The sequence below is a fragment of the Brachycentrus maculatus genome, unplaced genomic scaffold (genome assembly GCF_059751285.1).
Source record: "Brachycentrus maculatus isolate JH-2025_06_01 unplaced genomic scaffold, ASM5975128v1 h1tg000005l, whole genome shotgun sequence".
Taxonomy (NCBI): Eukaryota; Metazoa; Arthropoda; class Insecta; order Trichoptera; family Brachycentridae; genus Brachycentrus; species Brachycentrus maculatus.
The window spans coordinates 54,828-71,061 of NW_028280760.1; the positions used below are offsets into that span (position 1 = coordinate 54,828).

General features: G+C 30.7%; 1 protein-coding gene across 1 annotated transcript in view; it reads left to right on the forward strand.

Annotated features, from left to right (window-relative positions):
* The first annotated feature begins 568 nt into the window (after positions 1-568).
* wdp (Leucine rich repeat protein windpipe) overlaps positions 569-16,234 on the forward strand; it is a 48,321-nt gene continuing 32,655 nt past the window's right edge. Inside the window, exon 1 of the mRNA XM_088278236.1 lies at positions 569-950. The gene's annotated coding sequence lies outside the window, so the exon portion shown is untranslated. The remainder of the gene's footprint in view (positions 951-16,234) is intronic.

Here is a 16,234-nt window from a genome sequence, read left to right on the forward strand (position 1 = left end):
TGTGGTCAGATGCCCAAGTTTATTATTATCATTACTTACTACTTTATAGTAATATGTACAATCAAAATAAAATTATGGAAAAACATAATCTAGTCTCGAATAGAGAACGCTGGAGACTGATCGTATTGTGAGTGGCCGTGTTCATTATTTAACCAATTTTGAATATAATATTAACTTATAATATTATTTAGTGTGTCCAAAAACTTGTTCACAAATCTGGATAATCTATTGTTCTTTCATCTCTAGTGAAGTTCTAGTGATTCGAGAACAATGTTTCTAAATTGGCTCATATACATAGAACTTCCAAGAATTTGAGTAGTGTGGTTGTCAATAATGGGTAGAATTGGTGAATGTTACACGTGTGTAAAGTGATCTTTTAAACCAGCCTATGACGGTCGTCAGCCCCGTAAATGCCCAGACTTCTATATTCTTCTTCATCTTTGATGAGATGTCAAAAAATAATATAAATTATAATATATTTTATTTCATCGTGTAGTGCAGCAGCTAGCAGTGAACAACTGCCGCTAGCCGCTAGCCGCTATCTCGCCGCCTGGCGATACCGACGCGCCAGGCTGAACGTTCCTCCGTCCTCCGTCGTCAGTCCGGTGCGAGCGGCCGCCGTCGGCGGTTGTTATGTGCGTTTGTCTGTGTTCTACTATAGGTACATATTTTTTGCTGCAATAAAGTGAGAATTTGGAGAGTCTACCTACCTGAATCTGATGATCGCGCGATATATCCATGCCGGCATCCTTTGAAGTGATTTCAGACAAAAATATTAGTGAAGGTGTGTCAGGATCGTATTTCGATGGTAGATTGTTTATATACGAATTATTTTCCGTATAGTGTTTGGCAGTTTTTATTTTTTACTTTTCGTCTACCTGGACTTTCGGAAGGACGAATAACCCCCTGGGAATAGTCGGCTATTATTTTCTTCCGCGTTCTCGCTCTTGGTAAGTTTACAAACATTATTTTAAAATTGCGCATTATGTTGTCAGAAATGCGGGTAACATTTTTCATTTAAATTTTAATTTCACATTTAAACCCCTAGGGTTACCTACACTACGTAAAATAAAATTATCTACAAACATTTTATAAAACGGACGATATATATATATATATATATATATATATATATATATATATATATATATATATATATATATATATATATATATATATATATATATATATATATATATATATATATATATATATATATATATATATATATATATAAATATATATGTATATATACATATATATATATATATATATATATATATATATATATATATATATATATATATATATATATATATATATATATATATATATATATATATATATATATATACATACATATATATACATATACATATATATATATATATATACATATATATATATATATATACATATATATATATATATATATATACATATATATATATATATATACATATATATATATATATATACATATATATATATATATATATATATATATATATATATATATATATATATATATACATATATATATATATACATATATACATATATACATATATATATATATATATATATATATATATATATATATATATATATATATATATATATATATATATATATATATATATATATACATATATACATGTAATAAAATAACTAGGTACCTACCTATACATTTTATTAAGTACTTACAAATAGTACCTACACAAAACAGTTCCAGCTCAGAATAAAACAAAAGACTTCCGATAATATTATTAACTGTCAGAATCAGATAGATAGATAGATAGATAGATATAAAATTATTATAAAGATAAATTAAGAATAAACTTTAATTACAAAGCAACACATTGTTTATTTTATTATTATACACCCACTTTACATATTATTTACACTTAATTTTCAAAAGGAAAATATTACCACGTTATAAAACGACAATTTTGTTAATTGGAAATGGATTATGAAACATTAGATGTATTAAAACAATTACTACAATATGTTCGGAGTGAGAGAGAAAAATTAGAAGATGATCAAAGAAAACGATTAGAAGATAATCAAAGAAGACGTGGAAATCTAAGAACTAGTGATAAAATTAAAGATAAAAGTCCATGTAAGATTTGTGAAAATTTAAATAAGGGAACTCGATATCACTCTGAAGCAACGTGCTGGTTTAAAACAAAGGAGGATGATAAGATTAATAATAAAAATGAAGATTTACAAATTACACAGAAACAGTGCTTGAAGAATGAAAATAAAAATAATGTGGAAAAAAATTCTACAAAATATAAAATAAAATATACTCCAGAAAAGAAGAATTTCGAAGCAGATTGTGTGAGCAGGAATCCAGTATTAGAATCGAAGGAAAATGCAAATGAACAATTAAAAGTTGTAAATTTGGTTAAATTAGAAGATATTTTAAAAGATCAGAATAAAAATGAAGACATACAAATAACACAGAAACAGTGCTTGAAAAATAAAAATAAAAATAAAGTAGAAAAAACTTCTACGAAAGATAAAATAAAATATACTCCAGGAAAGAAGAATTTAGAAGTAGATTGTCTAAGCAGGAATCCAGTATTAAAATCGAATGAAAATGCAGATGAACAATTAAAAGTTATAAATTTGGTTAAATTAGAAGATACTTTAAGAGATCAGAATAAAAATGAAGGAATTCAAAAGAAAAAAACAAATGGATTGAAAAAAAACTGTGTCTACTTTAAAAGGGTCAAGAAGAAGAAAAAAAATACAAAAAAAAAGAAAGAAAAAAAGAACGGAAAAAAGAAAAAAAAAAAAAAAAGAAAGAAAAAAAAACAAGAAAGAAAAAAAAGAAAGAAAAAAAGAAGGAAAAAAGAAAGAAAAAAGAAAGAAAGAAAAAAAAAAAAAAATATCATATCACTAAACTTATACCAGTCCATTCACTACAAGAAGATGATCCGGAGGACGAGTGAAAATTTTACTATGAATTTTCATCCCCAAGGGGGGAGATGTAATAAAATAACTAGGTACCTACCTATACATTTTATTAAGTACTTACAAATAGTACCTACACAAAACAGTTCCAGCTCAGAATAAAACAAAAGACTTCCGATAATATTATTAACTGTCAGAATCAGATAGATAGATAGATAGATAGATATAAAATTATTATAAAGATAAATTGAGAATAAACTTTAATTACAAAGCAACACATTGTTTATTTTATTATTATACACCCACTTTACATATTATTTACACTTAATTTTCAAAAGGAAAATATTACCACGTTATATACATATATACATATATACATATATACATATATACATATATACATATATACATATATACATATATACATATATACATATATACATATATACATATATACATATGTACATATGTACATATGTACATATGTATATATGTATATATGTATATATATATATACATATGTACATATGTACATATGTACATATGTACATATGTACATATGTACATATGTACATATGTACATATATATATATATATATATATATATATATATATATATATATATATATATATATATATATATATATATATATATATATATATATATATATATATATATATATATATATATATATATATATATATATATATATATATATATATATATATATATATATATATATATATATATATATATATATATATATATATATATATATATATAAATATATTTAAATATATATATATATATATATATATATATATATATATATATGTGTGTATATTATATTATGGAATATCCTCGGATTAACCGTGAAATTATTTACCAACATCTTGGTAAAACGACAGTCAATATTTTATACTCTTTCTCTCACAAGCCGCATCATAATAAAATTATTCAAACACGTGGTGCGTATCATTTACCGGAATGTATGTATATTAGAGTGGGCCGATGACGTTTTTTTGCGAATTTAGCAATGAAAGCGGTCTAAAAAGTTGCATTTTGGATTGCACATAACGAGAAAAAAATTTGAAAAAATATTCGATACTACTTTTGGCCCTCAACCAGAGCTCAAAGTTTTCGGAAAATCCATTTTTTCACGCTTTACCAGCTGCCATTTCGTAATTTATTAATATAGACAGTCTAATTAAATGTTACGATGTGTAATATACTTTACTTTAATAGCACATAAAGATAAAAGTTGCACTTTACGTTGATATAAATAGGTAGCGTTGTTTTAGTATGGCTTTATATCCATCAGTTTTCGGCCGGCGCGCGGCGCTCTAAGGGATCAGTTGCGCTGTCCGTAATTTTCTTTAGATCCCTGTACTTTAAAAACGAGTTAGATTTTAAAATATTTTATAATTTAGGTTACAAATTATCTTAATAAACGATTAAAGTTATTTTAAATACATTATTATGTTAATTTAAACCGAAATGAGTTCGAAACGATATAAAAATGATGATAGGCACTATTGACTTAAAATAATCTTCAAAAATTCATCGGAAAAACAGCCGTACTTCAAAAATAAATTGAAAAATTATCGCATATCAAAACAAGGTTACAACACCTTTGTTTAAATGAAAATGGAATAAATATTTACAGGAAACTACAGTATCAGTGAGTTCAAAATCATTCCCTGAACCTTCATCGTCCAAGAGGAAAACTTTACAACTATAACAAGTGTGTGTAAACGATTTGGTTTTTCCGACCGATGGGCTGCAACTTTGACTTTTGTTGTTCTAAAAGACTACAAGCCATACTACACCAATATTTGGAACTGGAAAATATATTTCACATTCAATCGTTAATGATTTTTTGAGCAAAAGTTTGGAGCTTGAAAATATTCAATGCCTAAGCTGCGATAGGATTGTATTTAATACGGGCTGAAAAATGGAGCGAGTCGGCATTGGTAATAAATATAAAATAAACCATTACAATGGTTTATTTGTCAATTACCTAAATTCTAATGCATTATCGTTTTGACATTTATCACTCATGATGGTCTTACATCTGGTCTTCGGGGAAATTTTAATCCAACTGGAAAAGCTTTAAGGTTTGTGAATGATTATCTATTATGATTTTGACTGTACCTGTAAACCTACTACATACCCTAAGCTGGGACCATCTGTGTCAATCTATTACTATTGAACATTGTTAACCTGAAATCGTAAATCAACAACCTGGAAAAATGGCACTCTCGATAACTGACAACTGTTTATTTTAAAATCCACAAATAATTGTCAAAGTTTACGCTTCAGTGTGGTTAATTGTAATAAGAAAACCATAGGATAGTGCAAATTATTTAATTGAAATAATAAGTTTATCCGGAGCTTCGGGGATGATTTAAAATCAAAAAAGATCCTGTCATTCAAAGGAATGCTTTTTTGTTCATCCTATAAACTCAGTTTCAACATTGTTATCGGATACCAGAAGCCATATCGGGACCTTAATTTGAGAAGAATCATCGAAACTCGGAAGAAGACAGATGCTAACCTTAAGGTTATTTAAGTTACCGAAGCTTAATTTTTAAGCTACCAACTACATAGAAATAATTATTAGGGCTAAATCATAAGTTTCACAACCACCAATCTTAGTTAAAATATCGGACAGCTTTTAAGAGATGATTTTAATAAATCGAAGATCAGTTTTTACTGTATCCTCCATCCCTTGTAAGATGTAGGCCTTGTGGAACGCTGCGTTAAAATGGTGACAGAAGGCTCGATAACAGTAACTGGCCAGAAAGCAAAAGATGGTGTTATACGAACTAAAATAATGTACAGGACTAAAATACCATCATTCGATAGTAAGAAATAGTGTGAATAAAAAAATTACTTTTATTTTCGCACTCTGGTTTATATAGAAAAATCTGTGAATTCCGTCATTTTTATGGTTTGAAAAATAAATATAAAGCCAATTTCTAAATTTCTAAATATTTTTTTTTCTTGCTGAATGACTTTTCTTTTATTAATAAATATATTTTTTTCTTATAAACGTGAAATTTTATATTTTGTGAGAATTGAGAATTTCATTGAAAAATATCAAAATGTAAAAATTTCAATCTTGGTTGGTTTATCGTTTTTAATTAACATAATGTATATAAAATAATTTTAATTGTTCATAAAGATAATCTTTAACTTATACTTAATCACACTTAATATTATAACACATTTTAAAAGTACCGGGATATAAGAAAAAACACGTAGAGCGCAACCAATCCCTTTGAGCGCCGCGCGCCGGCTTAATACTGATGGAAACAATGACTTACTAAAACAACGCTACTGATTTATAACAACAAAAAGTGCAACTTATGACCTTGTGTGCTTATTAAGGAAGGTATGTTACATATCTTAACATTTAATTAAACTGCCTACATTACTAAAATACGAAATGGTAGCTGGTAAAGCGCAAAAAAAATAGCTTTTCAGAAAACTTTGAACTCTGGTTTAGGGCCAAAAGTAGTATGGAATATTTTTTTAAATATTTTTTACGTTATGTGCAATTCAAAATGCAACTTTTTAGACCTATTTGTCTTTGATATCTAAAAAAATAATATTTTTCATACATCAACGGCCCACTCTAATGTATATATATATGAACATATTTTATATGAGTATGTACCTACATTTTAAATTTGAAACTTCGCTAAGCAAAATCGGTATATATTTAAATTACATCACCTTAGTGATAATTTTATCCATTTGCAGCATTTTACATAATCACAATAGACATTCTTATTAAATATTCGATAAATTAAACCTTTTACTCGGGGTCAAAGTACGTGATTAGAGTCACTATTCGTTATAATACATTACGCATTATGGTTATCCGATTACAGGGCCGACTGGCATATTTCCAAATCCGCTCATTCATGCGCATCAGTGACGTAGAAGTGATGTAAACATTGATAATATTATCGATCGTTTCCAGGTGGCAAAAAAAAATATTTTGACGTAAAGAAAGCGATAATTGACATTCATTGGGAGGGAATTGCTGCACAAATATATCATCCGTTTGCAAGAACTTAAGGTCGTTCATTTGATTGGGACGCAATAGAAGCAATATAATTCTTGACAGGTAGTTATTTCGCTGTATGTACTGTGTTAGTGAAAATTGATAAAATAAAAGTTTAGGCAAATATTTAATGTTGTCGCTTGATACGCGCTTATCTGTCTATAATATTCTCCTCAATACTTAAAAAATTGTCCGCCTCCGTAGTGTAATGGTCAGCACGCTCGGCTACCGTTCTGGAGGTCCCGGGTTCGATTCCCAAGGGGGGTAAAATAAATATAAGTGATTTTTTCACTGTCACATTTATCCAATATTACCCTGGACTGGTACCTGAAGCGGAGGGCTGATCACCTTTCCTTCATGTGTAAAAACGATCAAGTTAACACTGCGTTTATATGACACAGTGCCCTATGCACCATTCGGGTGCGGATAAGGGTTTTATTATTTTATTATACTTAAAAAATATATACAAAAAACTATCCTTGAAATAGTTCTGAAACTGTCCTTGAATACTAGGTTTACTATTATATTTGTATTATGAAGAAAAAATGCTTTTAAATATGACTTTTCCACTTATGACTTATATATAAGTTTTTTCTTATGTATTATTTATTGATTTATAATTAATATTACCGTATTTAAAAATGACAGTGTTTGAAAATGATGCGGAATACATCGAAACACGTGTCACAATGATTTTACGAAATAGTGATGTTTAAGTAAAACATAAATTAAAAATCAGACGTCTATTACGCTGTTGCAGTATTATCTTGGTGCCTATGTTCCAATCAAAACCTAAAGTAAATAATGTTAAAAATAAATTGTAATGTATTTATATTTTTTCACCATGGTCACCCTATGATAGTTTGGAAAGGTTGACTGGCGACAACTGTACATTACTTTATTTTCGGAATTCACGATACACTACCCAACAACTCCGGAAGGTTCGGACCACATAACTGCCTAGTTAGTAAAATGAACGGTCAATGAATGCGTAAAATTGTAATGTTTTAAAATAGCTTTTGGAAGGTAAAGCTGAAGGAGGCTGATGACGTCATTATAAGTGTGAAGCGTTAGTAAACAGGCGTGAAATAAAAAAGTATGTAGTTGATAAGTGCTTACAGCTGAAGGACCATCACGAGACGGAAATATAGGTGAAGGCGATTGTGAGGTGGGCAAAACCAAAATATACATGTTATTGTATTAAAATGTATAATACATACGAGTGGCAATATACTTATATATCTGATGTTTACACTTTGGACCATTCAATTTACTCTAGCTTCAGGAGCAAAACATCTCATATATTCTGGAGTACTTAGTAAATAATCTGGTAGTATTACGAAGTCTCCTAGTACCGAATACTTAAGAACGCACTTTTGTCCATTCAGTTTTCATCGGATATAATACTTGTAAACACGTGTTCCTACTTATTTCTCCCTTTTATTCCAGACATTCGTTGTCAACGTTATAATAATATTACATCTTGCTTCCGCACTTACATAACTATAACCATACAATTTATACGAGAATATGGTACAACCACTATAATTGGATATTTTTTAAGTATTTTGGATTGTTACTATAATACATCCATTGTAACCTGTAACGATGTTGAATTTGACTGATATTGTTCGTGTTGCATTCATATAGCGATATATATTTGTATTTTTTTTTAATTTTATTATTTGTTTTTAACTTTTTATGTTTGGTAAACCACACGGATGTACTTATTATTAAATTATGTCTAAAGATTTAGGCATTACATCAGAGACGTAATATACTCGAACATAATTTGTTTCATTATTTCAAACCAATCAAGCTACAAAAAATACCTTTAAATGTTGTGTAATAACTAACGCCACGGTATAAAAAAACGTCCTTAACGCTTCTTCTTATTTCGATCTATGAAGGTCCATAATCAAACGTTTAAAAAATAAATACATAAGTGCATACATTGTGTTTTGATTCAGTATTCGGAATTACTAGTTTTAGGACTGTGTTCTTTATTCAGTACCTATGTATATAATAGCAAATATTGAGTGTAATAAAAATATAGTAATAATATGGCATATCAAGTAATAATGGAGATTTTTAGAAGTTCAAACTTTAAAACATCGGTTAAAACATAAAATTAAAACTTACAAAAAAGTATCACAAAAGGAATAAAAAAAATAGGGTAAGAGATAACATGTGCTTGAAATATGATTAATAATATGAAAATTGATATCGATACTACACAAAACTAAAGTCTGGGCATTTACGGGGCTGACAACCGTCATAGGCTGGTTTAAGAGATCACTTTACACACGTGTAACATTCACCAATTCTACCCATTATTGACAACCACATTACTCAAATTCTCGGAAGTTCAATATATATGAACCAATTTAGAAACCTTGTTCTTGAATCACTAGAACTTCACTAGAGACATCTATTGGTGCAAAACAGATGTACATGCCCAGACTCCCATATTCTTTTTCATCTTTGATGAGATGTCAAAAAATAATATGAAAATAACTCCTGTGATTGGAAATAATCCAGATTTTGTGAACAAGTATTTGGACACACTCAAAATGTTGCTAAACTAAAACATTTAGTATTTTATATTTTCGATATTGCGTCTGGTTACTAGAAATTATTCAATTATTTTTGAAGAAGTTGAGAAACATAAACTTTTAGTATGTTGTTGCGGTATAGTACATTGTTTTAAAAACGTTGTTGTGTATATAATGTGATAGTTTGTATTTTATTATAAATAACAATTAGATGAAATATAAATCCTGTGTCGTATTTAAGAACAGCAGATATTAATTAGCTAAACGTGTAAATAGGGTTATTAATTTGCGTTCTTATTATTTTCATTATATACTAATGTATCGTAAACTTGCGAAGAAATTACGGAATTATAGTAAAATTATCTTATTTATTTACATTATATAGAAATAATGCTCCACAGTTAAAACTTAAAAATAGTATTTCACTATCGCAGCTTATATTACAAATGTTCGTGTTTAATTCTCGGAGTAAGTACAACTGACATATTTTTAATTTCGTTAGTGATAATACAGCAAAATACTGGTACGTATTGCGTGCTTCTAAAATAAGCATACCTACATTTCGCGAACTTGCTGTGTATTATATGGGTAGCAACGCCATTTGGATGACCCAATTATTGAATTTACACTGTTCTAAACAATAGTTACATTTTGTTTATTAATAAATTAGATAATTTCTTGTAGCAGTCTGAGTTGGCGCCCGTTAAGTCCGGTACGCCTACAAATCAGATAGCGAGTGTAATGCATGAGGTCGTTATAATTATTTTTACTCGAAATCAATAAAAATAACTTTTCGCTTTTTCTGCTTGAATATGTAGTGCTTCGTTGATGTATTATTTGCTACTTCTGCTACGGTTCGTTTTAGTGGAAAGGCAATATAATAAATGAATCGTCCAACAAGATAATTGCCATATACGTGCACTTGTTCACCTGTAAATAAAGCGATGCTCGTAATTTGATATACCTCGTATGTATCTTAAATTACGAGCAATTAGATTTTAAGTCAGATTGTCACGAAATTATTCCCGTGAACGACACAGCAATTGTGTCCTCGAAACCAGTAACAGTCTGAGGGCGATATATGTATTATCTCTATCGTCTTATAGACGATTGAGATAATATAGAAGCTGGGAATTCATAGGGCTTACAACCTATTATTGTGTCAGAAATTGATTTTGCTACAGTCGTAGACAAAGTGCACTACGAGTCTTTCAGACATTATTTATGACTTATACATTTCTTCAATTGTTTTAATGGATAATAAACTACACGAAACTAAATCTTTGCAAATATTGGATAGGGCTCACTAAAAGAAGCCGCAACGATTACCTCCTTGAAATTGTTATTGAATGCAACAATCGCTCGTCTCCCCTCGCTCTCGCCTCGTGGCATGTTCTAGAGTTCCCGTGTTCCCGTGTTCCCGCACCGGCAGCTGCCCGCCCATCAGCTGTTCCGCTAGCGGCTCGCCCGAACCACAAGACGACCGACCTCGAGGGCTTCACTATTATGACAATATCTTCCGACGCCATACGACGATCGCCATATCGCAATTCTTGTCACCTCGTCCTAGAATAATTCACGATCAAATCAACACATCATACTACCTCAACCGTACTCATTGTTTTATACTTATTATATAACAAAGTTAGAGTTTTATTTTATAAAGTTTATAAATATTGTCCACTACGGTTTTTGTTCCGGTTGCTTTGTAATTTCTATTCGTATCGTCTCAAGTATTGTAGTTCTTTGATATTCTATGTTTTTAAATTGTTTCAACTATTTTTTTTCTTAAGAAACTACAAAATCCATCATATTTGAATATTTTCATAATATAACAGCAAATAATATTATTTACTTCAGATTAATGTTTTGAACTATTAACTGAAATCGCATTTTTGCAGCAGAAAAAGATAGTCAGCCAATCGTTTAGCAGGAGTATTGCTATTCTGTAAAGAATTTTTTTTATTTTTTGGTTTTCTTCTTTTGATCGCACATGTTGCAAACATGTTGGCAGAGTTTCCGAGATATTTTATCAATTGTCTTGTTGGAGATTATTCTCTCACTTGCAATATGGTTTCAATGTCGTCGGTGCACGTTATTTCCGCTCTACAGGGACTCTCAACTCACATATTCATCGGTCTATTATATTGAAATGGTCAACTTATAATTTTACGAAATACTTGTTATGTCCTTGGTCTTCGATCTGTTACTGTCTCGTCACTTTTCAAATGTTTAGTAAAGTTATAGTATGTGTTTAATATTTGCAGAAAGTACGATTTATTTAATCTTATTATAATCAGAAAAATTTTAAAATTCTAGCAATTGTTAGCACTAATTATAGAATCCAATTGTCAAAGTGACGTTTCTTAAACAAATAAACATTTTAAAATAGTTTTCAGTTTTTTACCCAGCCTGTATATTTTTATCAATTGGTTTGTGAGATATTACTTTATCGTGACTATATATGTATACGATAACTGTACGTGTGTAATTATTAAGTATTACAAATTTAACACAACTACGATAAGAATGTAACCAGTAGTAATAATTATCATTTGAATTATTTTTTGATATCTCAACAAACATGAAGAAATATATGGAAGTCTGGGCATTTGCGGGGCTTACGACCGTCGTAGTTTCTTCTTCATCTTTGTTGAGATGTAAAAAAAGAAAAATAAATCCTATAATTGGAGATAATCCAGATTTGTGAACAAGTATTTGGACACATTCAAAATGTTGTAAATCATTTGAATTAGTGAAAATAAACATGGTTATAAAAAATTCCTATGTTCGTGTCAAACACATATATCTACGAGTACTTAATCAGTACTGCATGTTTAATCATATTTTACTATGCTTATATAATAATGTTAGCAGCGACCATTGACATATTGAAACAAATACATTTCTGCACTTTGATAACATCTGTCGCGTCTATTTCTTCAGTTGGCTATTGAAATATGTATTTAAATCTCGGGCTCACGATCGAATTTCAATTATCTTCGCTACTGACATTGAGCACAGTCCGGTTTGTGGTCGCCGTTGTCTGCCAATATTTTTTTAATATCCACATAAATTTATTTCAAGTAATAACAGTTAAATTAGAAAAAACGTTTTTTTGTCATTGACACAAAATATCATACAGTTAAATTAATTTGAATGCATTCGCTTTCTAAAGATATAGTAAGTATGATATATAGGGTCCGCCATCTAAAGTTTTTTTTTTCAACTAGTGCTTATTTCGTGAATGGTAACACTTAGCTCATGTCTGATTTGACAGATAATTAGTTTTATCCTTCCGCTGAGCGAATATGGTTGTGTATACGCTTGAACAACGCTGGGAAATATTGCGACATTACTTTGAAAATCATGGTAATGTTGCAGAATGTGTGCGAAAATTGCGTACGGTTTTTGGAAGAAGAGAAGCACCGTCAGCTCCGTATGTTCGTTATCTTGTGAAAAAAGTGAAAGAAACTGGCATCCTCATCGATAAACCAAAGCGTGAAAAGCCAAAAACAGTGCGTACACCCGAGAATATCGATGTTGTGGCAGAAAGTGTGCGTGAAGCGCCATCAACATCAATTCACCGTCGTTCTCAACAATTGAACATTTCGGAGACATCATTGAGACGAATTTTGCATAAAGACCTTGGTATGACGCCATACAAAGTCCAATTGGTTCAGGAGTTGAAGCCAACTGACCATCCAATGCGTTTTCGCTTCGCTGAGTGGGCCTGCGATCGACTTACAGAAGATGCCGATTTTGCCAAAAAAATCATCTTTTCGGATGAAGCTCATTTTGATCTTGGCGGGTATGTAAACAAGCAAAATTGTCGTATTTGGGGCACAGAAAACCCGCACGCATACATTGAAAAGCCGGTACACCCAAAACGAGTCACTGTTTGGTGCGGATTTTGGTCCAGAGGCATAATTGGGCCATTTTTCTTTGAAAATGAGCAAGGAGTGGCCGTTACAGTCAATGGCGATCGTTATCGGGCCATGTTGAACGGATTTTTGTTCACAAAAATTGAAGAGGAGGATATTGGCAACATTTGGTTTCAACAGGACGGCGCTACGTGCCACACAGCCGAAGCTACACTCGATGTTTTGCGCCCTGTTTTTGAAAAAAAAAAGTTATTTGGCGGACCCTTTAGATAGTTACATAAAATAAAAATTCCCCCTTTAAAAAAGAATAACTAGATAGTAACTTTCGTTAATTTATTGTGTATAGCACCATTTTTGTAAGTATTTTACCCCGAGGACGCTTCGATTAAATTATGGGAAAGATTTTTAAAAATGATTTTGCAAACAAATCGGTTTTTTTCAAAAGATCATCTCACTCATTATTTCTAACTGCGGGTAGCTGAGCATTCCATCTCATCGCGCCCGCAGAAGCAGAGGCACGCCCGCCAAATTTTATGCGATCACTTCCTTCTTTTCTCCTTCTTACCACATTATCTGGTGCATAGCGCTGCATCGTATGGATGAAACCGAGGTGATCGATCCTGCGCTTCTTGTACCAACCCAGGGTGATATTTAATAGATATGCCGATATTTTGCCGATTTAAAAAATGGGTCTTAATTTCAATACATGTCCAGAAGTTTTAATAGCCGGTGAGATGGAATTCTGCGTATTGGGTAGTACAGTGATATCAATTGAATTCTGTCGGTTCAAGCATAATGCGGGTATAGACCCGCAATTAATATTTCGTTAAACTCGGCTAGCATTTTACTATTTGAATTCAGACGATTTTTAAATTTAGTAAGGTGATATGAACTTTTTTGCATTTTTGACATCTCAACATATGAAGGAGGATATGGAAGTCTGGGCATTGACAGGGTTTACGGCCGTCATAGCCTTGGTTAATTGGACACGCACATGTAACATTCACCAATTCTATACATGATTGACAATCGCGCTACTTTTGTTTTTCAGAATCATTTTCACCCATAGGTATATGTAGATACATCGATTGTTTTGCAAATTGTGACGCTGAAATAAACAAATAATTGAAATAATATAATGAGTCGGTGGGCTAATAATATTATTTACGATTTATTTATACTTAAAATTTTAAAGTAAATGGGTCGTACATTACTTGCGCATAATATAATAAAAACGGATGCCTTTCTGCCATTTGATCGAATATAAACCCATTTACGAGTACATATTTATGAGCTTACGTGTAGGTAAAAAATGACAGTATGTACGCCTACTTCTTTTCAGAGTTGTGACGTAAGTGCATTGTACCCAGTGCATTCTTAAATGTTAATACTGTGCAAATATTCATAATACGAGCATGTAGGTACTTGTTTTTATTTTATTTTTTTGTCTACTAACAAACAAGAATTGCATTTTTAAGGAAGTACATCAAAGACCCGGTAATAGCACTATCACAAACCTATCTATAATTGTAAATTTTACGACGTGTTGTGTAATGTTCGAGCCTTTAGGGGTACATGGATATACAGTACAAATACCTGAGTATGTGTTTATTAAGTAAACTGAGATGGTTATATCTGTGATTACGGTTGTTCCTCAACGTATATAAGTACATATATTTAAAAAAATCTAATCAATCAGATTTTTCAATATATTGTAAATTTTCTAATATAATTATTTTTTAAAGTAATGGTTTATTATTCATTATCTTTAATCGCTCTGACTGCAGACTTTGCCCTCTGATACCCCACGTGATTCTCTCACAGATACTAACAGCCTCTTGATCTCTCGATATCTTTCTATAATTGACTTTGATATCTGCTTCGTGCAAATACATTCTATTCATAAACTAAAAATAACGCTAACTTGCGGTTACATACAATTATAGTTAGTAAGATCAGAAAAACCCACACTTTATGGGTATTTCACACATATTATTTTTCTTTCAACATTCATCGGTGAAGTGGTTATAAGAACCTACTACGTTCTTAGAATGTCCTGTTTGCATCGAATCCTGTATTTACCGTACCTGTTTCAGTGTGGGAGCAAATCTTCTCTCTGTGGGCGCACACACAACAGGGTAGCAATTGTTTAAAACAATTCACTTTTTGGTTAATTTTAGCTAATACAACTTTACACAATCACTATATTGCTATATTAATTTTACAATATCAGATAGGAAAATAATACGTGTTGCAATAACACATTGCACATTTGTACTCCATTAATGCCTTTAGTTGTAGAGCCGAACTGTAGGTAATTTCGTAATAAGATGTAATACACGCGAGTATGCTAGCTGCTAGAGTATAGTATAATTTTGAATCATCGGTATGGGAAAAACAACTTTTGGGGTTGAACTAAAATTCTAAGATAAAAAATGTAAAATAACAGGGAAAACATATGTGTTCACTAGTTAAGACGCTTGTTTGTTATTCAGACTGTAATTTAATATTTTGGATAAATTAATAATAATGCCAATTGACAACCCTGTGTTATGCGCAACCGGTCGTTTTAGTGCGGAGCCGCGGAGGTGGGAAGTTTGATTTGAATATTACGATTCCTCGAAACTGGCGACCAGTGAAAGGAATCTGGATTCAATCGAACTAAACATTACGATTCGACAACATTACCTTCTCTTTATAAATTTATCATTAAGAAAATCATATAATATTTCATTGTCTCCTCATAACAGAGAAGAAAAACTTCCCAATTAACTTAATGCGGGCACGAATTCAACTC